At 38.0% G+C, this 26,355-nt stretch overlaps 26 non-coding genes across 26 annotated transcripts; all 26 read right to left on the reverse strand.

The window, feature by feature from the left end:
- Positions 1 to 1,361: 1,361 nt before the first annotated feature.
- On the reverse strand, positions 1,362 to 1,433 carry TRNAW-CCA (transfer RNA tryptophan (anticodon CCA)). Its single transcript has one exon. It is a non-coding gene; the product is annotated as a tRNA-Trp (tRNA).
- Positions 1,434 to 2,883: 1,450 nt separating this feature from the next.
- On the reverse strand, positions 2,884 to 2,955 carry TRNAW-CCA (transfer RNA tryptophan (anticodon CCA)). Its single transcript has one exon. It is a non-coding gene; the product is annotated as a tRNA-Trp (tRNA).
- A 689-nt stretch (positions 2,956 to 3,644) lies between these two features.
- Positions 3,645 to 3,716, reverse strand: TRNAW-CCA (transfer RNA tryptophan (anticodon CCA)). Its single transcript has one exon. It is a non-coding gene; the product is annotated as a tRNA-Trp (tRNA).
- Positions 3,717 to 4,405: 689 nt separating this feature from the next.
- Positions 4,406 to 4,477, reverse strand: TRNAW-CCA (transfer RNA tryptophan (anticodon CCA)). The gene has a single exon. It is a non-coding gene; the product is annotated as a tRNA-Trp (tRNA).
- Positions 4,478 to 5,166: 689 nt separating this feature from the next.
- Positions 5,167 to 5,238, reverse strand: TRNAW-CCA (transfer RNA tryptophan (anticodon CCA)). The gene has a single exon. It is a non-coding gene; the product is annotated as a tRNA-Trp (tRNA).
- Positions 5,239 to 5,927: 689 nt separating this feature from the next.
- TRNAW-CCA (transfer RNA tryptophan (anticodon CCA)) lies at positions 5,928 to 5,999 on the reverse strand. The gene has a single exon. It is a non-coding gene; the product is annotated as a tRNA-Trp (tRNA).
- A 689-nt stretch (positions 6,000 to 6,688) lies between these two features.
- TRNAW-CCA (transfer RNA tryptophan (anticodon CCA)) lies at positions 6,689 to 6,760 on the reverse strand. Its single transcript has one exon. It is a non-coding gene; the product is annotated as a tRNA-Trp (tRNA).
- Positions 6,761 to 7,801: 1,041 nt separating this feature from the next.
- On the reverse strand, positions 7,802 to 7,873 carry TRNAW-CCA (transfer RNA tryptophan (anticodon CCA)). The gene has a single exon. It is a non-coding gene; the product is annotated as a tRNA-Trp (tRNA).
- A 1,450-nt stretch (positions 7,874 to 9,323) lies between these two features.
- Positions 9,324 to 9,395, reverse strand: TRNAW-CCA (transfer RNA tryptophan (anticodon CCA)). Its single transcript has one exon. It is a non-coding gene; the product is annotated as a tRNA-Trp (tRNA).
- A 1,041-nt stretch (positions 9,396 to 10,436) lies between these two features.
- Positions 10,437 to 10,508, reverse strand: TRNAW-CCA (transfer RNA tryptophan (anticodon CCA)). Its single transcript has one exon. It is a non-coding gene; the product is annotated as a tRNA-Trp (tRNA).
- Positions 10,509 to 11,197: 689 nt separating this feature from the next.
- On the reverse strand, positions 11,198 to 11,269 carry TRNAW-CCA (transfer RNA tryptophan (anticodon CCA)). Its single transcript has one exon. It is a non-coding gene; the product is annotated as a tRNA-Trp (tRNA).
- A 1,450-nt stretch (positions 11,270 to 12,719) lies between these two features.
- Positions 12,720 to 12,791, reverse strand: TRNAW-CCA (transfer RNA tryptophan (anticodon CCA)). Its single transcript has one exon. It is a non-coding gene; the product is annotated as a tRNA-Trp (tRNA).
- Positions 12,792 to 13,832: 1,041 nt separating this feature from the next.
- Positions 13,833 to 13,904, reverse strand: TRNAW-CCA (transfer RNA tryptophan (anticodon CCA)). The gene has a single exon. It is a non-coding gene; the product is annotated as a tRNA-Trp (tRNA).
- Positions 13,905 to 14,593: 689 nt separating this feature from the next.
- Positions 14,594 to 14,665, reverse strand: TRNAW-CCA (transfer RNA tryptophan (anticodon CCA)). The gene has a single exon. It is a non-coding gene; the product is annotated as a tRNA-Trp (tRNA).
- A 689-nt stretch (positions 14,666 to 15,354) lies between these two features.
- TRNAW-CCA (transfer RNA tryptophan (anticodon CCA)) lies at positions 15,355 to 15,426 on the reverse strand. Its single transcript has one exon. It is a non-coding gene; the product is annotated as a tRNA-Trp (tRNA).
- Positions 15,427 to 16,876: 1,450 nt separating this feature from the next.
- On the reverse strand, positions 16,877 to 16,948 carry TRNAW-CCA (transfer RNA tryptophan (anticodon CCA)). Its single transcript has one exon. It is a non-coding gene; the product is annotated as a tRNA-Trp (tRNA).
- Positions 16,949 to 18,398: 1,450 nt separating this feature from the next.
- On the reverse strand, positions 18,399 to 18,470 carry TRNAW-CCA (transfer RNA tryptophan (anticodon CCA)). Its single transcript has one exon. It is a non-coding gene; the product is annotated as a tRNA-Trp (tRNA).
- A 689-nt stretch (positions 18,471 to 19,159) lies between these two features.
- Positions 19,160 to 19,231, reverse strand: TRNAW-CCA (transfer RNA tryptophan (anticodon CCA)). Its single transcript has one exon. It is a non-coding gene; the product is annotated as a tRNA-Trp (tRNA).
- Positions 19,232 to 19,920: 689 nt separating this feature from the next.
- Positions 19,921 to 19,992, reverse strand: TRNAW-CCA (transfer RNA tryptophan (anticodon CCA)). The gene has a single exon. It is a non-coding gene; the product is annotated as a tRNA-Trp (tRNA).
- Positions 19,993 to 20,681: 689 nt separating this feature from the next.
- TRNAW-CCA (transfer RNA tryptophan (anticodon CCA)) lies at positions 20,682 to 20,753 on the reverse strand. Its single transcript has one exon. It is a non-coding gene; the product is annotated as a tRNA-Trp (tRNA).
- A 689-nt stretch (positions 20,754 to 21,442) lies between these two features.
- TRNAW-CCA (transfer RNA tryptophan (anticodon CCA)) lies at positions 21,443 to 21,514 on the reverse strand. Its single transcript has one exon. It is a non-coding gene; the product is annotated as a tRNA-Trp (tRNA).
- A 689-nt stretch (positions 21,515 to 22,203) lies between these two features.
- On the reverse strand, positions 22,204 to 22,275 carry TRNAW-CCA (transfer RNA tryptophan (anticodon CCA)). The gene has a single exon. It is a non-coding gene; the product is annotated as a tRNA-Trp (tRNA).
- Positions 22,276 to 22,964: 689 nt separating this feature from the next.
- On the reverse strand, positions 22,965 to 23,036 carry TRNAW-CCA (transfer RNA tryptophan (anticodon CCA)). Its single transcript has one exon. It is a non-coding gene; the product is annotated as a tRNA-Trp (tRNA).
- A 689-nt stretch (positions 23,037 to 23,725) lies between these two features.
- TRNAW-CCA (transfer RNA tryptophan (anticodon CCA)) lies at positions 23,726 to 23,797 on the reverse strand. The gene has a single exon. It is a non-coding gene; the product is annotated as a tRNA-Trp (tRNA).
- A 689-nt stretch (positions 23,798 to 24,486) lies between these two features.
- TRNAW-CCA (transfer RNA tryptophan (anticodon CCA)) lies at positions 24,487 to 24,558 on the reverse strand. Its single transcript has one exon. It is a non-coding gene; the product is annotated as a tRNA-Trp (tRNA).
- Positions 24,559 to 25,599: 1,041 nt separating this feature from the next.
- On the reverse strand, positions 25,600 to 25,671 carry TRNAR-UCU (transfer RNA arginine (anticodon UCU)). The gene has a single exon. It is a non-coding gene; the product is annotated as a tRNA-Arg (tRNA).
- Positions 25,672 to 26,355: the final 684 nt, after the last annotated feature.

Raw genomic sequence — 26,355 nt, forward strand, 5'->3', positions numbered from 1 at the left:
AATATTCTTTCAAGTGTATTTTTGTTTCTTGCCTCTAAGAGTGTAAAATCCAATGACCTGCATAATTTAGTGGGTAATGCTTTATTTGAAATTTCTGTATTAGCAGTGTAACTACAATGTAATCTGTCCTGTACTTCCAATGTAAGTACACATAAGTAGCATGTAATTTCATGTACTTAATGTTGAAATATGCATTTCCAAAAAATGAAAGTGGAATCAAGAAACTAATGAAGGTAAAGAGAAATGTCTGCAGCCAATAAGTGCAGAAGTAGTGATCCGTATAAATTTCAAATGATCTGCAGAAGAAACCAAAAAGCTCTTAAGAGCCAGCACAACATATCATAAACAATACAATATTCTTTCAAGTGTATTTTTGTTTCTTGCCTCTAAGAGTGTAAAATCCAATGACCTGCATAATTTAGTGGGTAATGCTTTATTTGAAATTTCTGTATTAGCAGTGTAACTACAATGTAATCTGTCCTGTACTTCCAATGTAAGTACACATAAGTAGAATGTAATTTCATGTACTTAATGTTGAAATATGCATTTCCAAAAAATGAAAGTGGAATCAAGAAACTAATGAAGGTAAAGAGAAATGTCTGATCCCGACGTGATTTTAACACGCAACCTTCTGATCTGGAGTCAGACGCGCTACCGTTGCGCCACGAGATCACACAGAAACATCAGTGTGAAAGGTTAGAAGTGATTGCAAAGAGTAGCTATTTTATGCACTGTTGGAATGAGTTTTTCGGGCAACAGTGCATGTATACGGCCGTTTTCTTTCTGAACAACGTTAATAACTTAAACAGTAGCTGTCTGCACATGTGTCAGCTCAGTATCCCCAACCACTTAGTTAGTCGCTGCACTACTGCCGTCAAGAGAATATTCTGTACTGATTGGCTAACATCTCAATTGCATTTAGATTTATTGTAGGGTTTCTGGGAGACGTGGCACTGCGTTTGTGACAGTTTCAGTCCTTATTCAAGAATAAAACCCCAATGTGACCGGCTGCAGAAAATAAGTGCAGAAGTAGTGATCCGTATGAATTTCAAGTGATCTGCAGAAGAAACCAAAAAGCTCTTAAGAGCCAGCACAACATATCATAAACAATACAATATTCTTTCAAGTGTATTTTTGTTTCTTGCCTCTAAGAGTGTAAAATCCAATGACCTGCATAATTTAGTGGGTAATGCTTTATTTGAAATTTCTGTATTAGCAGTGTAACTACAATGTAATCTGTCCTGTACTTCCAATGTAAGTACACATAAGTAGAATGTAATTTCATGTACTTAATGTTGAAATATGCGTTTCCAAAAAATGAAAGTGGAATCAAGAAACTAATGAAGGTAAATAGAAATGTCTGATCCCGACGTGATTTGAACACGCAACCTTCTGATCTGGAGTCAGACGCGCTACCGTTGCGCCACGAGATCACACAGAAACATCAGTGTGAAAGGTTAGAAGTGATTGCAAAGAGTAGCTATTTTATGCACTGTTGGAATGAGTTTTTCGGGCAACAGTGCATGTATACGGCCGTTTTCTTTCTGAACAACGTTAATAACTTAAACAGTAGCTGTCTGCACATGTGTCAGCTCAGTATCCCCAACCACTTAGTTAGTCGCTGCACTACTGCCGTCAAGAGAATATTCTGTACTGATTGGCTAACATCTCAATTGCATTTAGATTTATTGTAGGGTTTCTGGGAGACGTGGCACTGCGTTTGTGACAGTTTCAGTCCTTATTCAAGAATAAAACCCCAATGTGACCGGCTGCAGAAAATAAGTGCAGAAGTAGTGATCCGTATGAATTTCAAGTGATCTGCAGAAGAAACCAAAAAGCTCTTAAGAGCCAGCACAACATATCATAAACAATACAATATTCTTTCAAGTGTATTTTTGTTTCTTGCCTCTAAGAGTGTAAAATCCAATGACCTGCATAATTTAGTGGGTAATGCTTTATTTGAAATTTCTGTATTAGCAGTGTAACTACAATGTAATCTGTCCTGTACTTCCAATGTAAGTACACATAAGTAGAATGTAATTTCATGTACTTAATGTTGAAATATGCGTTTCCAAAAAATGAAAGTGGAATCAAGAAACTAATGAAGGTAAATAGAAATGTCTGATCCCGACGTGATTTTAACACGCAACCTTCTGATCTGGAGTCAGACGCGCTACCGTTGCGCCACGAGATCACACAGAAACATCAGTGTGAAAGGTTAGAAGTGATTGCAAAGAGTAGCTATTTTATGCACTGTTGGAATGAGTTTTTCGGGCAACAGTGCATGTATACGGCCGTTTTCTTTCTGAACAACGTTAATAACTTAAACAGTAGCTGTCTGCACATGTGTCAGCTCAGTATCCCCAACCACTTAGTTAGTCGCTGCACTACTGCCGTCAAGAGAATATTCTGTACTGATTGGCTAACATCTCAATTGCATTTAGATTTATTGTAGGGTTTCTGGGAGACGTGGCACTGCGTTTGTGACAGTTTCAGTCCTTATTCAAGAATAAAACCCCAATGTGACCGGCTGCAGAAAATAAGTGCAGAAGTAGTGATCCGTATGAATTTCAAGTGATCTGCAGAAGAAACCAAAAAGCTCTTAAGAGCCAGCACAACATATCATAAACAATACAATATTCTTTCAAGTGTATTTTTGTTTCTTGCCTCTAAGAGTGTAAAATCCAATGACCTGCATAATTTAGTGGGTAATGCTTTATTTGAAATTTCTGTATTAGCAGTGTAACTACAATGTAATCTGTCCTGTACTTCCAATGTAAGTACACATAAGTAGAATGTAATTTCATGTACTTAATGTTGAAATATGCGTTTCCAAAAAATGAAAGTGGAATCAAGAAACTAATGAAGGTAAATAGAAATGTCTGATCCCGACGTGATTTGAACACGCAACCTTCTGATCTGGAGTCAGACGCGCTACCGTTGCGCCACGAGATCACACAGAAACATCAGTGTGAAAGGTTAGAAGTGATTGCAAAGAGTAGCTATTTTATGCACTGTTGGAATGAGTTTTTCGGGCAACAGTGCATGTATACGGCCGTTTTCTTTCTGAACAACGTTAATAACTTAAACAGTAGCTGTCTGCACATGTGTCAGCTCAGTATCCCCAACCACTTAGTTAGTCGCTGCACTACTGCCGTCAAGAGAATATTCTGTACTGATTGGCTAACATCTCAATTGCATTTAGATTTATTGTAGGGTTTCTGGGAGACGTGGCACTGCGTTTGTGACAGTTTCAGTCCTTATTCAAGAATAAAACCCCAATGTGACCGGCTGCAGAAAATAAGTGCAGAAGTAGTGATCCGTATGAATTTCAAGTGATCTGCAGAAGAAACCAAAAAGCTCTTAAGAGCCAGCACAACATATCATAAACAATACAATATTCTTTCAAGTGTATTTTTGTTTCTTGCCTCTAATAGTGTAAAATCCAATGACCTGCATAATTTAGTGGGTAATACTTTATTTGAAATTTCTGTATTAGCAGTGTAACTACAATGTAATCTGTCCTGTACTTCCAATGTAAGTACACATAAGTAGCATGTAATTTCATGTACTTAATGTTGAAATATGCATTTCCAAAAAATGAAAGTGGAATCAAGAAACTAATGAAGGTAAAGAGAAATGTCTGATCCCGACGTGATTTGAACACGCAACCTTCTGATCTGGAGTCAGACGCGCTACCGTTGCGCCACGAGATCACACAGAAACATCAGTGTGAAAGGTTAGAAGTGATTGCAAAGAGTAGCTATTTTATGCACTGTTGGAATGAGTTTTTCGGGCAACAGTGCATGTATACGGCCGTTTTCTTTCTGAACAACGTTAATAACTTAAACAGTAGCTGTCTGCACATGTGTCAGCTCAGTATCCCCAACCACTTAGTTAGTCGCTGCACTACTGCCGTCAAGAGAATATTCTGTACTGATTGGCTAACATCTCAATTGCATTTAGATTTATTGTAGGGTTTCTGGGAGACGTGGCACTGCGTTTGTGACAGTTTCAGTCCTTATTCAAGAATAAAACCCCAATGTGACCGGCTGCAGAAAATAAGTGCAGAAGTAGTGATCCGTATGAATTTCAAGTGATCTGCAGAAGAAACCAAAAAGCTCTTAAGAGCCAGCACAACATATCATAAACAATACAATATTCTTTCAAGTGTATTTTTGTTTCTTGCCTCTAAGAGTGTAAAATCCAATGACCTGCATAATTTAGTGGGTAATGCTTTATTTGAAATTTCTGTATTAGCAGTGTAACTACAATGTAATCTGTCCTGTACTTCCAATGTAAGTACACATAAGTAAAATGTAATTTCATGTACTTAATGTTGAAATATGCGTTTCCAAAAAATGAAAGTGGAATCAAGAAACTAATGAAGGTAAATAGAAATGTCTGATCCCGACGTGATTTGAACACGCAACCTTCTGATCTGGAGTCAGACGCGCTACCGTTGCGCCACGAGATCACACAGAAACATCAGTGTGAAAGGTTAGAAGTGATTGCAAAGAGTAGCTATTTTATGCACTGTTGGAATGAGTTTTTCGGGCAACAGTGCATGTATACGGCCGTTTTCTTTCTGAACAACGTTAATAACTTAAACAGTAGCTGTCTGCACATGTGTCAGCTCAGTATCCCCAACCACTTAGTTAGTCGCTGCACTACTGCCGTCAAGAGAATATTCTGTACTGATTGGCTAACATCTCAATTGCATTTAGTTTTATTGTAGGGTTTCTGGGAGACGTGGCACTGCGTTTGTGGCAGTTTCAGTCCCTATTCAAGAATAAAACCCCAATGTGACCGGCTGCAGCAAATAAGTGCAGAAGTAGTGATCCGTATGAATTTCAAGTGATCTGCAGAAGAAACCAAAAAGCTCTTAAGAGCCAGCACAACATATCATAAACAATACAATATTCTTTCAAGTGTATTTTTGTTTCTTGCCTCTAAGAGTGTAAAATCCAATGACCTGCATAATTTAGTGGGTAATGCTTTATTTGAAATTTCTGTATTAGCAGTGTAACTACAATGTAATCTGTCCTGTACTTCCAATGTAAGTACACATAAGTAAAATGTAATTTCATGTACTTAATGTTGAAATATGCGTTTCCAAAAAATGAAAGTGGAATCAAGAAACTAATGAAGGTAAATAGAAATGTCTGATCCCGACGTGATTTGAACACGCAACCTTCTGATCTGGAGTCAGACGCGCTACCGTTGCGCCACGAGATCACACAGAAACATCAGTGTGAAAGGTTAGAAGTGATTGCAAAGAGTAGCTATTTTATGCACTGTTGGAATGAGTTTTTCGGGCAACAGTGCATATATACGGCCGTTTTCTTTCTGAACAACGTTAATAACTTAAACAGTAGCTGTCTGCACATGTGTCAGCTCAGTATCCCCAACCACTTAGTTAGTCGCTGCACTACTGCCGTCAAGAGAATATTCTGTACTGATTGGCTAACATCTCAATTGCATTTAGTTTTATTGTAGGGTTTCTGGGAGACGTGGCACTGCGTTTGTGGCAGTTTCAGTCCCTATTCAAGAATAAAACCCCAATGTGACCGGCTGCAGCAAATAAGTGCAGAAGTAGTGATCCGTATGAATTTCAAGTGATCTGCAGAAGAAACCAAAAAGCTCTTAAGAGCCAGAACAACATATCATAAACAATACAATATTCTTTCAAGTGTATTTTTGTTTCTTGCCTCTAAGAGTGTAAAATCCAATGACCTGCATAATTTAGTGGGTAATGCTTTATTTGAAATTTCTGTATTAGCAGTGTAACTACAATGTAATCTGTCCTGTACTTCCAATGTAAGTACACATAAGTAAAATGTAATTTCATGTACTTAATGTTGAAATATGCGTTTCCAAAAAATGAAAGTGGAATCAAGAAACTAATGAAGGTAAATAGAAATGTCTGATCCCGACGTGATTTGAACACGCAACCTTCTGATCTGGAGTCAGACGCGCTACCGTTGCGCCACGAGATCACACCGAAACATCAGTGTGAAAGGTTAGAAGTGATTGCAAAGAGTAGCTATTTTATGCACTGTTGGAATGAGTTTTTCGGGCAACAGTGCATGTATACGGCCGTTTTCTTTCTGAACAACGTTAATAACTTAAACAGTAGCTGTCTGCACATGTGTCAGCTCAGTATCCCCAACCACTTAGTTAGTCGCTGCACTACTGCCGTCAAGAGAATATTCTGTACTGATTGGCTAACATCTCAATTGCATTTAGTTTTATTGTAGGGTTTCTGGGAGACGTGGCACTGCGTTTGTGGCAGTTTCAGTCCCTATTCAAGAATAAAACCCCAATGTGACCGGCTGCAGCAAATAAGTGCAGAAGTAGTGATCCGTATGAATTTCAAGTGATCTGCAGAAGAAACCAAAAAGCTCTTAAGAGCCAGCACAACATATCATAAACAATACAATATTCTTTCAAGTGTATTTTTGTTTCTTGCCTCTAAGAGTGTAAAATCCAATGACCTGCATAATTTAGTGGGTAATGCTTTATTTGAAATTTCTGTATTAGCAGTGTAACTGCAATGTAATCTGTCCTGTACTTCCAATGTAAGTACACATAAGTAAAATGTAATTTCATGTACTTAATGTTGAAATATGCGTTTCCAAAAAATGAAAGTGGAATCAAGAAACTAATGAAGGTAAATAGAAATGTCTGATCCCGACGTGATTTGAACACGCAACCTTCTGATCTGGAGTCAGACGCGCTACCGTTGCGCCACGAGATCACACCGAAACATCAGTGTGAAAGGTTAGAAGTGATTGCAAAGAGTAGCTATTTTATGCACTGTTGGAATGAGTTTTTCGGGCAACAGTGCATGTATACGGCCGTTTTCTTTCTGAACAACGTTAATAACTTAAACAGTAGCTGTCTGCACATGTGTCAGCTCAGTATCCCCAACCACTTAGTTAGTCGCTGCACTACTGCCGTCAAGAGAATATTCTGTACTGATTGGCTAACATCTCAATTGCATTTAGTTTTATTGTAGGGTTTCTGGGAGACGTGGCACTGCGTTTGTGGCAGTTTCAGTCCCTATTCAAGAATAAAACCCCAATGTGACCGGCTGCAGCAAATAAGTGCAGAAGTAGTGATCCGTATGAATTTCAAGTGATCTGCAGAAGAAACCAAAAAGCTCTTAAGAGCCAGCACAACATATCATAAACAATACAATATTCTTTCAAGTGTATTTTTGTTTCTTGCCTCTAAGAGTGTAAAATCCAATGACCTGCATAATTTAGTGGGTAATGCTTTATTTGAAATTTCTGTATTAGCAGTGTAACTACAATGTAATCTGTCCTGTACTTCCAATGTAAGTACACATAAGTAGCATGTAATTTCATGTACTTAATGTTGAAATATGCATTTCCAAAAAATGAAAGTGGAATCAAGAAACTAATGAAGGTAAAGAGAAATGTCTGCAGCCAATAAGTGCAGAAGTAGTGATCCGTATAAATTTCAAATGATCTGCAGAAGAAACCAAAAAGCTCTTAAGAGCCAGCACAACATATCATAAACAATACAATATTCTTTCAAGTGTATTTTTGTTTCTTGCCTCTAAGAGTGTAAAATCCAATGACCTGCATAATTTAGTGGGTAATGCTTTATTTGAAATTTCTGTATTAGCAGTGTAACTACAATGTAATCTGTCCTGTACTTCCAATGTAAGTACACATAAGTAGAATGTAATTTCATGTACTTAATGTTGAAATATGCGTTTCCAAAAAATGAAAGTGGAATCAAGAAACTAATGAAGGTAAATAGAAATGTCTGATCCCGACGTGATTTGAACACGCAACCTTCTGATCTGGAGTCAGACGCGCTACCGTTGCGCCACGAGATCACACCGAAACATCAGTGTGAAAGGTTAGAAGTGATTGCAAAGAGTAGCTATTTTATGCACTGTTGGAATGAGTTTTTCGGGCAACAGTGCATGTATACGGCCGTTTTCTTTCTGAACAACGTTAATAACTTAAACAGTAGCTGTCTGCACATGTGTCAGCTCAGTATCCCCAACCACTTAGTTAGTCGCTGCACTACTGCCGTCAAGAGAATATTCTGTACTGATTGGCTAACATCTCAATTGCATTTAGTTTTATTGTAGGGTTTCTGGGAGACGTGGCACTGCGTTTGTGGCAGTTTCAGTCCCTATTCAAGAATAAAACCCCAATGTGACCGGCTGCAGCAAATAAGTGCAGAAGTAGTGATCCGTATGAATTTCAAGTGATCTGCAGAAGAAACCAAAAAGCTCTTAAGAGCCAGCACAACATATCATAAACAATACAATATTCTTTCAAGTGTATTTTTGTTTCTTGCCTCTAAGAGTGTAAAATCCAATGACCTGCATAATTTAGTGGGTAATGCTTTATTTGAAATTTCTGTATTAGCAGTGTAACTACAATGTAATCTGTCCTGTACTTCCAATGTAAGTACACATAAGTAAAATGTAATTTCATGTACTTAATGTTGAAATATGCGTTTCCAAAAAATGAAAGTGGAATCAAGAAACTAATGAAGGTAAATAGAAATGTCTGATCCCGACGTGATTTGAACACGCAACCTTCTGATCTGGAGTCAGACGCGCTACCGTTGCGCCATGAGATCACACAGAAACATCAGTGTGAAAGGTTAGAAGTGATTGCAAAGAGTAGCTATTTTATGCACTGTTGGAATGAGTTTTTCGGGCAACAGTGCATGTATACGGCCGTTTTCTTTCTGAACAACGTTAATAACTTAAACAGTAGCTGTCTGCACATGTGTCAGCTCAGTATCCCCAACCACTTAGTTAGTCGCTGCACTACTGCCGTCAAGAGAATATTCTGTACTGATTGGCTAACATCTCAATTGCATTTAGTTTTATTGTAGGGTTTCTGGGAGACGTGGCACTGCGTTTGTGGCAGTTTCAGTCCCTATTCAAGAATAAAACCCCAATGTGACCGGCTGCAGCAAATAAGTGCAGAAGTAGTGATCCGTATGAATTTCAAGTGATCTGCAGAAGAAACCAAAAAGCTCTTAAGAGCCAGAACAACATATCATAAACAATACAATATTCTTTCAAGTGTATTTTTGTTTCTTGCCTCTAAGAGTGTAAAATCCAATGACCTGCATAATTTAGTGGGTAATGCTTTATTTGAAATTTCTGTATTAGCAGTGTAACTACAATGTAATCTGTCCTGTACTTCCAATGTAAGTACACATAAGTAAAATGTAATTTCATGTACTTAATGTTGAAATATGCGTTTCCAAAAAATGAAAGTGGAATCAAGAAACTAATGAAGGTAAATAGAAATGTCTGATCCCGACGTGATTTGAACACGCAACCTTCTGATCTGGAGTCAGACGCGCTACCGTTGCGCCACGAGATCACACAGAAACATCAGTGTGAAAGGTTAGAAGTGATTGCAAAGAGTAGCTATTTTATGCACTGTTGGAATGAGTTTTTCGGGCAACAGTGCATGTATACGGCCGTTTTCTTTCTGAACAACGTTAATAACTTAAACAGTAGCTGTCTGCACATGTGTCAGCTCAGTATCCCCAACCACTTAGTTAGTCGCTGCACTACTGCCGTCAAGAGAATATTCTGTACTGATTGGCTAACATCTCAATTGCATTTAGATTTATTGTAGGGTTTCTGGGAGACGTGGCACTGCGTTTGTGACAGTTTCAGTCCTTATTCAAGAATAAAACCCCAATGTGACCAGCTGCAGCAAATAAGTGCAGAAGTAGTGATCCGTATGAATTTCAAGTGATCTGCAGAAGAAACCAAAAAGCTCTTAAGAGCCAGCACAACATATCATAAACAATACAATATTCTTTCAAGTGTATTTTTGTTTCTTGCCTCTAAGAGTGTAAAATCCAATGACCTGCATAATTTAGTGGGTAATGCTTTATTTGAAATTTCTGTATTAGCAGTGTAACTACAATGTAATCTGTCCTGTACTTCCAATGTAAGTACACATAAGTAGCATGTAATTTCATGTACTTAATGTTGAAATATGCATTTCCAAAAAATGAAAGTGGAATCAAGAAACTAATGAAGGTAAAGAGAAATGTCTGCAGCCAATAAGTGCAGAAGTAGTGATCCGTATAAATTTCAAATGATCTGCAGAAGAAACCAAAAAGCTCTTAAGAGCCAGCACAACATATCATAAACAATACAATATTCTTTCAAGTGTATTTTTGTTTCTTGCCTCTAAGAGTGTAAAATCCAATGACCTGCATAATTTAGTGGGTAATACTTTATTTGAAATTTCTGTATTAGCAGTGTAACTACAATGTAATCTGTCCTGTACTTCCAATGTAAGTACACATAAGTAGCATGTAATTTCATGTACTTAATGTTGAAATATGCATTTCCAAAAAATGAAAGTGGAATCAAGAAACTAATGAAGGTAAAGAGAAATGTCTGATCCCGACGTGATTTGAACACGCAACCTTCTGATCTGGAGTCAGACGCGCTACCGTTGCGCCACGAGATCACACCGAAACATCAGTGTGAAAGGTTAGAAGTGATTGCAAAGAGTAGCTATTTTATGCACTGTTGGAATGAGTTTTTCGGGCAACAGTGCATGTATACGGCCGTTTTCTTTCTGAACAACGTTAATAACTTAAACAGTAGCTGTCTGCACATGTGTCAGCTCAGTATCCCCAACCACTTAGTTAGTCGCTGCACTACTGCCGTCAAGAGAATATTCTGTACTGATTGGCTAACATCTCAATTGCATTTAGATTTATTGTAGGGTTTCTGGGAGACGTGGCACTGCGTTTGTGACAGTTTCAGTCCTTATTCAAGAATAAAACCCCAATGTGACCGGCTGCAGAAAATAAGTGCAGAAGTAGTGATCCGTATGAATTTCAAGTGATCTGCAGAAGAAACCAAAAAGCTCTTAAGAGCCAGCACAACATATCATAAACAATACAATATTCTTTCAAGTGTATTTTTGTTTCTTGCCTCTAAGAGTGTAAAATCCAATGACCTGCATAATTTAGTGGGTAATACTTTATTTGAAATTTCTGTATTAGCAGTGTAACTACAATGTAATCTGTCCTGTACTTCCAATGTAAGTACACATAAGTAGAATGTAATTTCATGTACTTAATGTTGAAATATGCGTTTCCAAAAAATGAAAGTGGAATCAAGAAACTAATGAAGGTAAATAGAAATGTCTGATCCCGACGTGATTTGAACACGCAACCTTCTGATCTGGAGTCAGACGCGCTACCGTTGCGCCACGAGATCACACAGAAACATCAGTGTGAAAGGTTAGAAGTGATTGCAAAGAGTAGTTATTTTATGCACTGTTGGAATGAGTTTTTCGGGCAACAGTGCATGTATACGGCTGTTTTCTTTCTGAACAACGTTAATAACTTAAACAGTAGCTGTCTGCACATGTGTCAGCTCAGTATCCCCAACCACTTAGTTAGTCGCTGCACTACTGCCGTCAAGAGAATATTCTGTACTGATTGGCTAACATCTCAATTGCATTTAGATTTATTGTAGGGTTTCTGGGAGACGTGGCACTGCGTTTGTGACAGTTTCAGTCCTTATTCAAGAATAAAACCCCAATGTGACCGGCTGCAGAAAATAAGTGCAGAAGTAGTGATCCGTATGAATTTCAAGTGATCTGCAGAAGAAACCAAAAAGCTCTTAAGAGCCAGCACAACATATCATAAACAATACAATATTCTTTCAAGTGTATTTTTGTTTCTTGCCTCTAATAGTGTAAAATCCAATGACCTGCATAATTTAGTGGGTAATACTTTATTTGAAATTTCTGTATTAGCAGTGTAACTACAATGTAATCTGTCCTGTACTTCCAATGTAAGTACACATAAGTAGAATGTAATTTCATGTACTTAATGTTGAAATATGCGTTTCCAAAAAATGAAAGTGGAATCAAGAAACTAATGAAGGTAAATAGAAATGTCTGATCCCAACGTGATTTGAACACGCAACCTTCTGATCTGGAGTCAGACGCGCTACCGTTGCGCCACGAGATCACACAGAAACATCAGTGTGAAAGGTTAGAAGTGATTGCAAAGAGTAGCTATTTTATGCACTGTTGGAATGAGTTTTTTGGGCAACAGTGCATGTATACGGCCGTTTTCTTTCTGAACAACGTTAATAACTTAAACAGTAGCTGTCTGCACATGTGTCAGCTCAGTATCCCCAACCACTTAGTTAGTCGCTGCACTACTGCCGTCAAGAGAATATTCTGTACTGATTGGCTAACATCTCAATTGCATTTAGATTTATTGTAGGGTTTCTGGGAGACGTGGCACTGCGTTTGTGACAGTTTCAGTCCTTATTCAAGAATAAAACCCCAATGTGACCGGCTGCAGCAAATAAGTGCAGAAGTAGTGATCCGTATGAATTTCAAGTGATCTGCAGAAGAAACCAAAAAGCTCTTAAGAGCCAGCACAACATATCATAAACAATACAATATTCTTTCAAGTGTATTTTTGTTTCTTGCCTCTAATAGTGTAAAATCCAATGACCTGCATAATTTAGTGGGTAATACTTTATTTGAAATTTCTGTATTAGCAGTGTAACTACAATGTAATCTGTCCTGTACTTCCAATGTAAGTACACATAAGTAGCATGTAATTTCATGTACTTAATGTTGAAATATGCATTTCCAAAAAATGAAAGTGGAATCAAGAAACTAATGAAGGTAAAGAGAAATGTCTGATCCCGACGTGATTTGAACACGCAACCTTCTGATCTGGAGTCAGACGCGCTACCGTTGCGCCACGAGATCACACAGAAACATCAGTGTGAAAGGTTAGAAGTGATTGCAAAGAGTAGCTATTTTATGCACTGTTGGAATGAGTTTCTCGGGCAACAGTGCATGTATACGGCCGTTTTCTTTCTGAACAACGTTAATAACTTAAACAGTAGCTGTCTGCACATGTGTCAGCTCAGTATCCCCAACCACTTAGTTAGTCGCTGCACTACTGCCGTCAAGAGAATATTCTGTACTGATTGGCTAACATCTCAATTGCATTTAGATTTATTGTAGGGTTTCTGGGAGACGTGGCACTGCGTTTGTGACAGTTTCAGTCCTTATTCAAGAATAAAACCCCAATGTGACCGGCTGCAGAAAATAAGTGCAGAAGTAGTGATCCGTATGAATTTCAAGTGATCTGCAGAAGAAACCAAAAAGCTCTTAAGAGCCAGCACAACATATCATAAACAATACAATATTCTTTCAAGTGTATTTTTGTTTCTTGCCTCTAAGAGTGTAAAATCCAATGACCTGCATAATTTAGTGGGTAATGCTTTATTTGAAATTTCTGTATTAGCAGTGTAACTACAATGTAATCTGTCCTGTACTTCCAATGTAAGTACACATAAGTAGCATGTAATTTCATGTACTTAATGTTGAAATATGCATTTCCAAAAAATGAAAGTGGAATCAAGAAACTAATGAAGGTAAAGAGAAATGTCTGCAGCCAATAAGTGCAGAAGTAGTGATCCGTATAAATTTCAAATGATCTGCAGAAGAAACCAAAAAGCTCTTAAGAGCCAGCACAACATATCATAAACAATACAATATTCTTTCAAGTGTATTTTTGTTTCTTGCCTCTAAGAGTGTAAAATCCAATGACCTGCATAATTTAGTGGGTAATGCTTTATTTGAAATTTCTGTATTAGCAGTGTAACTACAATGTAATCTGTCCTGTACTTCCAATGTAAGTACACATAAGTAGAATGTAATTTCATGTACTTAATGTTGAAATATGCGTTTCCAAAAAATGAAAGTGGAATCAAGAAACTAATTGAGGTAAATAGAAATGTCTGATCCCGACGTGATTTGAACACGCAACCTTCTGATCTGGAGTCAGACGCGCTACCGTTGCGCCACGAGATCACACAGAAACATCAGTGTGAAAGGTTAGAAGTGATTGCAAAGAGTAGCTATTTTATGCACTGTTGGAATGAGTTTTTCGGGCAACAGTGCATGTATACGGCCGTTTTCTTTCTGAACAACGTTAATAACTTAAACAGTAGCTGTCTGCACATGTGTCAGCTCAGTATCCCCAACCACTTAGTTAGTCGCTGCACTACTGCCGTCAAGAGAATATTCTGTACTGATTGGCTAACATCTCAATTGCATTTAGTTTTATTGTAGGGTTTCTGGGAGACGTGGCACTGCGTTTGTGGCAGTTTCAGTCCCTATTCAAGAATAAAACCCCAATGTGACCGGCTGCAGCAAATAAGTGCAGAAGTAGTGATCCGTATGAATTTCAAGTGATCTGCAGAAGAAACCAAAAAGCTCTTAAGAGCCAGAACAACATATCATAAACAATATAATATTCTTTCAAGTGTATTTTTGTTTCTTGCCTCTAAGAGTGTAAAATCCAATGACCTGCATAATTTTGTGGGTAATACTTTATTTGAAATTTCTGTATTAGCAGTGTAACTACAATGTAATCTGTCCTGTACTTCCAATGTAAGTACACATAAGTAGCATGTAATTTCATGTACTTAATGTTGAAATATGCATTTCCAAAAAATGAAAGTGGAATCAAGAAACTAATGAAGGTAAAGAGAAATGTCTGATCCCGACGTGATTTGAACACGCAACCTTCTGATCTGGAGTCAGACGCGCTACCGTTGCGCCACGAGATCACACCGAAACATCAGTGTGAAAGGTTAGAAGTGATTGCAAAGAGTAGCTATTTTATGCACTGTTGGAATGAGTTTTTCGGGCAACAGTGCATGTATACGGCCGTTTTCTTTCTGAACAACGTTAATAACTTAAACAGTAGCTGTCTGCACATGTGTCAGCTCAGTATCCCCAACCACTTAGTTAGTCGCTGCACTACTGCCGTCAAGAGAATATTCTGTACTGATTGGCTAACATCTCAATTGCATTTAGATTTATTGTAGGGTTTCTGGGAGACGTGGCACTGCGTTTGTGACAGTTTCAGTCCTTATTCAAGAATAAAACCCCAATGTGACCGGCTGCAGAAAATAAGTGCAGAAGTAGTGATCCGTATGAATTTCAAGTGATCTGCAGAAGAAACCAAAAAGCTCTTAAGAGCCAGCACAACATATCATAAACAATACAATATTCTTTCAAGTGTATTTTTGTTTCTTGCCTCTAAGAGTGTAAAATCCAATGACCTGCATAATTTAGTGGGTAATGCTTTATTTGAAATTTCTGTATTAGCAGTGTAACTACAATGTAATCTGTCCTGTACTTCCAATGTAAGTACACATAAGTAGCATGTAATTTCATGTACTTAATGTTGAAATATGCATTTCCAAAAAATGAAAGTGGAATCAAGAAACTAATGAAGGTAAAGAGAAATGTCTGATCCCGACGTGATTTGAACACGCAACCTTCTGATCTGGAGTCAGACGCGCTACCGTTGCGCCACGAGATCACACAGAAACATCAGTGTGAAAGGTTAGAAGTGATTGCAAAGAGTAGCTATTTTATGCACTGTTGGAATGAGTTTTTCGGGCAACAGTGCATGTATACGGCCGTTTTCTTTCTGAACAACGTTAATAACTTAAACAGTAGCTGTCTGCACATGTGTCAGCTCAGTATCCCCAACCACTTAGTTAGTCGCTGCACTACTGCCGTCAAGAGAATATTCTGTACTGATTGGCTAACATCTCAATTGCATTTAGATTTATTGTAGGGTTTCTGGGATACGTGGCACTGCGTTTGTGACAGTTTCAGTCCTTATTCAAGAATAAAACCCCAATGTGACCGGCTGCAGAAAATAAGTGCAGAAGTAGTGATCCGTATGAATTTCAAGTGATCTGCAGAAGAAACCAAAAAGCTCTTAAGAGCCAGCACAACATATCATAAACAATACAATATTCTTTCAAGTGTATTTTTGTTTCTTGCCTCTAAGAGTGTAAAATCCAATGACCTGCATAATTTAGTGGGTAATACTTTATTTGAAATTTCTGTATTAGCAGTGTAACTACAATGTAATCTGTCCTGTACTTCCAATGTAAGTACACATAAGTAGAATGTAATTTCATGTACTTAATGTTGAAATATGCGTTTCCAAAAAATGAAAGTGGAATCAAGAAACTAATGAAGGTAAATAGAAATGTCTGATCCCGACGTGATTTGAACACGCAACCTTCTGATCTGGAGTCAGACGCGCTACTGTTGCGCCACGAGATCACACAGAAACATCAGTGTGAAAGGTTAGAAGTGATTGCAAAGAGTAGCTATTTTATGCACTGTTGGAATGAGTTTTTCGGGCAACAGTGCATGTATACGGCCGTTTTCTTTCTGAACAACGTTAATAACTTAAACAGTAGCTGTCTGCACATGTGTCAGCTCAGTATCCCCAACCACTTAGTTAGTCGCTGCACTACTGCCGTCAAGAGAATATTCTGTACTGATTGGCTAACATCTCAATTGCATTTAGTTTTATTGTAGGGTTTCTGGGAGACGTGGCACTGCGTTTGTGGCAGTTTCAGTCCCTATTCAAGAATAAAACCCCAATGTGACCGGCTGCAGCAAATAAGTGCAGAAGTAGTGATCCGTATGAATTTCAAGTGATCTGCAGAAGAAACCAAAAAGCTCTTAAGAGCCAGAAAAACATATCATAAACAATACAATATTCTTTCAAGTGTATTTTTGTTTCTTGCCTCTAAGAGTGTAAAATCCAATGACCTGCATAATTTAGTGGGTAATACTTTATTTGAAATTTCTGTATTAGCAGTGTAACTACAATGTAATCTGTCCTGTACTTCCAATGTAAGTACACATAAGTAGAATGTAATTTCATGTACTTAATGTTGAAATATGCGTTTCCAAAAAATGAAAGTGGAATCAAGAAACTAATGAAGGTAAATAGAAATGTCTGATCCCGACGTGATTTGAACACGCAACCTTCTGATCTGGAGTCAGACGCGCTACCGTTGCGCCACGAGATCACACAGAAACATCAGTGTGAAAGGTTAGAAGTGATTGCAAAGAGTAGCTATTTTATGCACTGTTGGAATGAGTTTTTCGGGCAACAGTGCATGTATACGGCCGTTTTCTTTCTGAACAACGTTAATAACTTAAACAGTAGCTGTCTGCACATGTGTCAGCTCAGTATCCCCAACCACTTAGTTAGTCGCTGCACTACTGCCGTCAAGAGAATATTCTGTACTGATTGGCTAACATCTCAATTGCATTTAGATTTATTGTAGGGTTTCTGGGAGACGTGGCACTGCGTTTGTGACAGTTTCAGTCCTTATTCAAGAATAAAACCCCAATGTGACCGGCTGCAGAAAATAAGTGCAGAAGTAGTGATCCGTATGAATTTCAAGTGATCTGCAGAAGAAACCAAAAAGCTCTTAAGAGCCAGCACAACATATCATAAACAATACAATATTCTTTCAAGTGTATTTTTGTATCTTGCCTCTAATAGTGTAAAATCCAATGACCTGCATAATTTAGTGGGTAATACTTTATTTGAAATTTCTGTATTAGCAGTGTAACTACAATGTAATCTGTCCTGTACTTCCAATGTAAGTACACATAAGTAGCATGTAATTTCATGTACTTAATGTTGAAATATGCATTTCCAAAAAATGAAAGTGGAATCAAGAAACTAATGAAGGTAAAGAGAAATGTCTGATCCCGACGTGATTTTAACACGCAACCTTCTGATCTGGAGTCAGACGCGCTACCGTTGCGCCACGAGATCACACAGAAACATCAGTGTGAAAGGTTAGAAGTGATTGCAAAGAGTAGCTATTTTATGCACTGTTGGAATGAGTTTTTCGGGCAACAGTGCATGTATACGGCCGTTTTCTTTCTGAACAACGTTAATAACTTAAACAGTAGCTGTCTGCACATGTGTCAGCTCAGTATCCCCAACCACTTAGTTAGTCGCTGCACTACTGCCGTCAAGAGAATATTCTGTACTGATTGGCTAACATCTCAATTGCATTTAGATTTATTGTAGGGTTTCTGGGAGACGTGGCACTGCGTTTGTGACAGTTTCAGTCCTTATTCAAGAATAAAACCCCAATGTGACCGGCTGCAGAAAATAAGTGCAGAAGTAGTGATCCGTATGAATTTCAAGTGATCTGCAGAAGAAACCAAAAAGCTCTTAAGAGCCAGCACAACATATCATAAACAATACAATATTCTTTCAAGTGTATTTTTGTTTCTTGCCTCTAAGAGTGTAAAATCCAATGACCTGCATAATTTAGTGGGTAATGCTTTATTTGAAATTTCTGTATTAGCAGTGTAACTACAATGTAATCTGTCCTGTACTTCCAATGTAAGTACACATAAGTAGAATGTAATTTCATGTACTTAATGTTGAAATATGCGTTTCCAAAAAATGAAAGTGGAATCAAGAAACTAATGAAGGTAAATAGAAATGTCTGATCCCGACGTGATTTGAACACGCAACCTTCTGATCTGGAGTCAGACGCGCTACCGTTGCGCCACGAGATCACACAGAAACATCAGTGTGAAAGGTTAGAAGTGATTGCAAAGAGTAGCTATTTTATGCACTGTTGGAATGAGTTTTTCGGGCAACAGTGCATGTATACGGCCGTTTTCTTTCTGAACAACGTTAATAACTTAAACAGTAGCTGTCTGCACATGTGTCAGCTCAGTATCCCCAACCACTTAGTTAGTCGCTGCACTACTGCCGTCAAGAGAATATTCTGTACTGATTGGCTAACATCTCAATTGCATTTAGATTTATTGTAGGGTTTCTGGGAGACGTGGCACTGCGTTTGTGACAGTTTCAGTCCTTATTCAAGAATAAAACCCCAATGTGACCGGCTGCAGAAAATAAGTGCAGAAGTAGTGATCCGTATGAATTTCAAGTGATCTGCAGAAGAAACCAAAAAGCTCTTAAGAGCCAGCACAACATATCATAAACAATACAATATTCTTTCAAGTGTATTTTTGTTTCTTGCCTCTAATAGTGTAAAATCCAATGACCTGCATAATTTAGTGGGTAATACTTTATTTGAAATTTCTGTATTAGCAGTGTAACTACAATGTAATCTGTCCTGTACTTCCAATGTAAGTACACATAAGTAGCATGTAATTTCATGTACTTAATGTTGAAATATGCATTTCCAAAAAATGAAAGTGGAATCAAGAAACTAATGAAGGTAAAGAGAAATGTCTGATCCCGACGTGATTTGAACACGCAACCTTCTGATCTGGAGTCAGACGCGCTACCGTTGCGCCACGAGATCACACAGAAACATCAGTGTGAAAGGTTAGAAGTGATTGCAAAGAGTAGCTATTTTATGCACTGTTGGAATGAGTTTTTCGGGCAACAGTGCATGTATACGGCCGTTTTCTTTCTGAACAACGTTAATAACTTAAACAGTAGCTGTCTGCACATGTGTCAGCTCAGTATCCCCAACCACTTAGTTAGTCGCTGCACTACTGCCGTCAAGAGAATATTCTGTACTGATTGGCTAACATCTCAATTGCATTTAGATTTATTGTAGGGTTTCTGGGAGACGTGGCACTGCGTTTGTGACAGTTTCAGTCCTTATTCAAGAATAAAACCCCAATGTGACCGGCTGCAGAAAATAAGTGCAGAAGTAGTGATCCGTATGAATTTCAAGTGATCTGCAGAAGAAACCAAAAAGCTCTTAAGAGCCAGCACAACATATCATAAACAATACAATATTCTTTCAAGTGTATTTTTGTTTCTTGCCTCTAAGAGTGTAAAATCCAATGACCTGCATAATTTAGTGGGTAATGCTTTATTTGAAATTTCTGTATTAGCAGTGTAACTACAATGTAATCTGTCCTGTACTTCCAATGTAAGTACACATAAGTAAAATGTAATTTCATGTACTTAATGTTGAAATATGCGTTTCCAAAAAATGAAAGTGGAATCAAGAAACTAATGAAGGTAAATAGAAATGTCTGATCCCGACGTGATTTGAACACGCAACCTTCTGATCTGGAGTCAGACGCGCTACCGTTGCGCCACGAGATCACACAGAAACATCAGTGTGAAAGGTTAGAAGTGATTGCAAAGAGTAGCTATTTTATGCACTGTTGGAATGAGTTTTTCGGGCAACAGTGCATGTATACGGCCGTTTTCTTTCTGAACAACGTTAATAACTTAAACAGTAGCTGTCTGCACATGTGTCAGCTCAGTATCCCCAACCACTTAGTTAGTCGCTGCACTACTGCCGTCAAGAGAATATTCTGTACTGATTGGCTAACATCTCAATTGCATTTAGTTTTATTGTAGGGTTTCTGGGAGACGTGGCACTGCGTTTGTGGCAGTTTCAGTCCCTATTCAAGAATAAAACCCCAATGTGACCGGCTGCAGCAAATAAGTGCAGAAGTAGTGATCCGTATGAATTTCAAGTGATCTGCAGAAGAAACCAAAAAGCTCTTAAGAGCCAGAACAACATATCATAAACAATACAATATTCTTTCAAGTGTATTTTTGTTTCTTGCCTCTAAGAGTGTAAAATCCAATGACCTGCATAATTTAGTGGGTAATGCTTTATTTGAAATTTCTGTATTAGCAGTGTAACTACAATGTAATCTGTCCTGTACTTCCAATGTAAGTACACATAAGTAGAATGTAATTTCATGTACTTAATGTTGAAATATGCGTTTCCAAAAAATGAAAGTGGAATCAAGAAACTAATGAAGGTAAATAGAAATGTCTGATCCCGACGTGATTTGAACACGCAACCTTCTGATCTGGAGTCAGACGCGCTACCGTTGCGCCACGAGATCACACCGAAACATCAGTGTGAAAGGTTAGAAGTGATTGCAAAGAGTAGCTATTTTATGCACTGTTGGAATGAGTTTTTCGGGCAACAGTGCATGTATACGGCCGTTTTCTTTCTGAACAACGTTAATAACTTAAACAGTAGCTGTCTGCACATGTGTCAGCTCAGTATCCCCAACCACTTAGTTAGTCGCTGCACTACTGCCGTCAAGAGAATATTCTGTACTGATTGGCTAACATCTCAATTGCATTTAGTTTTATTGTAGGGTTTCTGGGAGACGTGGCACTGCGTTTGTGGCAGTTTCAGTCCCTATTCAAGAATAAAACCCCAATGTGACCGGCTGCAGCAAATAAGTGCAGAAGTAGTGATCCGTATGAATTTCAAGTGATCTGCAGAAGAAACCAAAAAGCTCTTAAGAGCCAGCACAACATATCATAAACAATACAATATTCTTTCAAGTGTATTTTTGTTTCTTGCCTCTAAGAGTGTAAAATCCAATGACCTGCATAATTTAGTGGGTAATGCTTTATTTGAAATTTCTGTATTAGCAGTGTAACTACAATGTAATCTGTCCTGTACTTCCAATGTAAGTACACATAAGTAAAATGTAATTTCATGTACTTAATGTTGAAATATGCGTTTCCAAAAAATGAAAGTGGAATCAAGAAACTAATGAAGGTAAATAGAAATGTCTGATCCCGACGTGATTTGAACACGCAACCTTCTGATCTGGAGTCAGACGCGCTACCGTTGCGCCACGAGATCACACAGAAACATCAGTGTGAAAGGTTAGAAGTGATTGCAAAGAGTAGCTATTTTATGCACTGTTGGAATGAGTTTTTCGGGCAACAGTGCATGTATACGGCCGTTTTCTTTCTGAACAACGTTAATAACTTAAACAGTAGCTGTCTGCACATGTGTCAGCTCAGTATCCCCAACCACTTAGTTAGTCGCTGCACTACTGCCGTCAAGAGAATATTCTGTACTGATTGGCTAACATCTCAATTGCATTTAGATTTATTGTAGGGTTTCTGGGAGACGTGGCACTGCGTTTGTGACAGTTTCAGTCCTTATTCAAGAATAAAACCCCAATGTGACCGGCTGCAGAAAATAAGTGCAGAAGTAGTGATCCGTATGAATTTCAAGTGATCTGCAGAAGAAACCAAAAAGCTCTTAAGAGCCAGCACAACATATCATAAACAATACAATATTCTTTCAAGTGTATTTTTGTTTCTTGCCTCTAATAGTGTAAAATCCAATGACCTGCATAATTTAGTGGGTAATACTTTATTTGAAATTTCTGTATTAGCAGTGTAACTACAATGTAATCTGTCCTGTACTTCCAATGTAAGTACACATAAGTAGCATGTAATTTCATGTACTTAATGTTGAAATATGCATTTCCAAAAAATGAAAGTGGAATCAAGAAACTAATGAAGGTAAAGAGAAATGTCTGATCCCGACGTGATTTGAACACGCAACCTTCTGATCTGGAGTCAGACGCGCTACCGTTGCGCCACGAGATCACACAGAAACATCAGTGTGAAAGGTTAGAAGTGATTGCAAAGAGTAGCTATTTTATGCACTGTTGGAATGAGTTTTTCGGGCAACAGTGCATGTATACGGCCGTTTTCTTTCTGAACAACGTTAATAACTTAAACAGTAGCTGTCTGCACATGTGTCAGCTCAGTATCCCCAACCACTTAGTTAGTCGCTGCACTACTGCCGTCAAGAGAATATTCTGTACTGATTGGCTAACATCTCAATTGCATTTAGATTTATTGTAGGGTTTCTGGGAGACGTGGCACTGCGTTTGTGACAGTTTCAGTCCTTATTCAAGAATAAAACCCCAATGTGACCGGCTGCAGAAAATAAGTGCAGAAGTAGTGATCCGTATGAATTTCAAGTGATCTGCAGAAGAAACCAAAAAGCTCTTAAGAGCCAGCACAACATATCATAAACAATACAATATTCTTTCAAGTGTATTTTTGTTTCTTGCCTCTAAGAGTGTAAAATCCAATGACCTGCATAATTTAGTGGGTAATGCTTTATTTGAAATTTCTGTATTAGCAGTGTAACTACAATGTAATCTGTCCTGTACTTCCAATGTAAGTACACATAAGTAAAATGTAATTTCATGTACTTAATGTTGAAATATGCGTTTCCAAAAAATGAAAGTGGAATCAAGAAACTAATGAAGGTAAATAGAAATGTCTGATCCCGACGTGATTTGAACACGCAACCTTCTGATCTGGAGTCAGACGCGCTACCGTTGCGCCACGAGATCACACAGAAACATCAGTGTGAAAGGTTAGAAGTGATTGCAAAGAGTAGCTATTTTATGCACTGTTGGAATGAGTTTTTCGGGCAACAGTGCATGTATACGGCCGTTTTCTTTCTGAACAACGTTAATAACTTAAACAGTAGCTGTCTGCACATGTGTCAGCTCAGTATCCCCAACCACTTAGTTAGTCGCTGCACTACTGCCGTCAAGAGAATATTCTGTACTGATTGGCTAACATCTCAATTGCATTTAGTTTTATTGTAGGGTTTCTGGGAGACGTGGCACTGCGTTTGTGGCAGTTTCAGTCCCTATTCAAGAATAAAACCCCAATGTGACCGGCTGCAGCAAATAAGTGCAGAAGTAGTGATCCGTATGAATTTCAAGTGATCTGCAGAAGAAACCAAAAAGCTCTTAAGAGCCAGAACAACATATCATAAACAATACAATATTCTTTCAAGTGTATTTTTGTTTCTTGCCTCTAAGAGTGTAAAATCCAATGACCTGCATAATTTAGTGGGTAATGCTTTATTTGAAATTTCTGTATTAGCAGTGTAACTACAATGTAATCTGTCCTGTACTTCCAATGTAAGTACACATAAGTAGAATGTAATTTCATGTACTTAATGTTGAAATATGCGTTTCCAAAAAATGAAAGTGGAATCAAGAAACTAATGAAGGTAAATAGAAATGTCTGATCCCGACGTGATTTGAACACGCAACCTTCTGATCTGGAGTCAGACGCGCTACCGTTGCGCCACGAGATCACACCGAAACATCAGTGTGAAAGGTTAGAAGTGATTGCAAAGAGTAGCTATTTTATGCACTGTTGGAATGAGTTTTTCGGGCAACAGTGCATGTATACGGCCGTTTTCTTTCTGAACAACGTTAATAACTTAAACAGTAGCTGTCTGCACATGTGTCAGCTCAGTATCCCCAACCACTTAGTTAGTCGCTGCACTACTGCCGTCAAGAGAATATTCTGTACTGATTGGCTAACATCTCAATTGCATTTAGTTTTATTGTAGGGTTTCTGGGAGACGTGGCACTGCGTTTGTGGCAGTTTCAGTCCCTATTCAAGAATAAAACCCCAATGTGACCGGCTGCAGCAAATAAGTGCAGAAGTAGTGATCCGTATGAATTTCAAGTGATCTGCAGAAGAAACCAAAAAGCTCTTAAGAGCCAGCACAACATATCATAAACAATACAATATTCTTTCAAGTGTATTTTTGTTTCTTGCCTCTAAGAGTGTAAAATCCAATGACCTGCATAATTTAGTGGGTAATGCTTTATTTGAAATTTCTGTATTAGCAGTGTAACTACAATGTAATCTGTCCTGTACTTCCAATGTAAGTACACATAAGTAAAATGTAATTTCATGTACTTAATGTTGAAATATGCGTTTCCAAAAAATGAAAGTGGAATCAAGAAACTAATGAAGGTAAATAGAAATGTCTGATCCCGACGTGATTTGAACACGCAACCTTCTGATCTGGAGTCAGACGCGCTACCGTTGCGCCACGAGATCACACAGAAACATCAGTGTGAAAGGTTAGAAGTGATTGCAAAGAGTAGCTATTTTATGCACTGTTGGAATGAGTTTTTCGGGCAACAGTGCATGTATACGGCCGTTTTCTTTCTGAACAACGTTAATAACTTAAACAGTAGCTGTCTGCACATGTGTCAGCTCAGTATCCCCAACCACTTAGTTAGTCGCTGCACTACTGCCGTCAAGAGAATATTCTGTACTGATTGGCTAACATCTCAATTGCATTTAGTTTTATTGTAGGGTTTCTGGGAGACGTGGCACTGCGTTTGTGGCAGTTTCAGTCCCTATTCAAGAATAAAACCCCAATGTGACCGGCTGCAGCAAATAAGTGCAGAAGTAGTGATCCGTATGAATTTCAAGTGATCTGCAGAAGAAACCAAAAAGCTCTTAAGAGCCAGAACAACATATCATAAACAATACAATATTCTTTCAAGTGTATTTTTGTTTCTTGCCTCTAAGAGTGTAAAATCCAATGACCTGCATAATTTAGTGGGTAATGCTTTATTTGAAATTTCTGTATTAGCAGTGTAACTACAATGTAATCTGTCCTGTACTTCCAATGTAAGTACACATAAGTAGCATGTAATTTCATGTACTTAATGTTGAAATATGCATTTCCAAAAAATGAAAGTGGAATCAAGAAACTAATGAAGGTAAAGAGAAATGTCTGCAGCCAATAAGTGCAGAAGTAGTGATCCGTATAAATTTCAAATGATCTGCAGAAGAAACCAAAAAGCTCTTAAGAGCCAGCACAACATATCATAAACAATACAATATTCTTTCAAGTGTATTTTTGTTTCTTGCCTCTAAGAGTGTAAAATCCAATGACCTGCATAATTTAGTGGGTAATGCTTTATTTGAAATTTCTGTATTAGCAGTGTAACTACAATGTAATCTGTCCTGTACTTCCAATGTAAGTACACATAAGTAGAATGTAATTTCATGTACTTAATGTTGAAATATGCGTTTCCAAAAAATGAAAGTGGAATCAAGAAACTAATGAAGGTAAATAGAAATGTCTGATCCCGACGTGATTTGAACACGCAACCTTCTGATCAGAAGTCAGACGCGCTACCGTTGCGCCACGAGATCACACAGAAACATCAGTGTGAAAGGTTAGAAGTGATTGCAAAGAGTAGCTATTTTATGCACTGTTGGAATGAGTTTTTCGGGCAACAGTGCATGTATACGGCCGTTTTCTTTCTGAACAACGTTAATAACTTAAACAGTAGCTGTCTGCACATGTGTCAGCTCAGTATCCCCAACCACTTAGTTAGTCGCTGCACTACTGCCGTCAAGAGAATATTCTGTACTGATTGGCTAACATCTCAATTGCATTTAGTTTTATTGTAGGGTTTCTGGGAGACGTGGCACTGCGTTTGTGGCAGTTTCAGTCCCTATTCAAGAATAAAACCCCAATGTGACCGGCTGCAGCAAATAAGTGCAGAAGTAGTGATCCGTATGAATTTCAAGTGATCTGCAGAAGAAACCAAAAAGCTCTTAAGAGCCAGCACAACATATCATAAACAATACAATATTCTTTCAAGTGTATTTTTGTTTCTTGCCTCTGAGTGTAAAATCCAATGACCTGCATAATTTAGTGGGTAATGCTTTATTTGAAATTTCTGTATTTGCAGTGTAACTACAATGTAATCTGTCCTGTACTTCCAATGTAAGTACACATAAGTAAAATGTAATTTCATGTACTTAATGTTGAAATATGCGTTTCCAAAAAATGAAAGTGGAATCAAGAAACTAATGAAGGTAAATAGAAAT

This window comes from Ascaphus truei, chromosome 6 (genome assembly GCF_040206685.1).
Source record: "Ascaphus truei isolate aAscTru1 chromosome 6, aAscTru1.hap1, whole genome shotgun sequence".
Taxonomy (NCBI): Eukaryota; Metazoa; Chordata; class Amphibia; order Anura; family Ascaphidae; genus Ascaphus; species Ascaphus truei.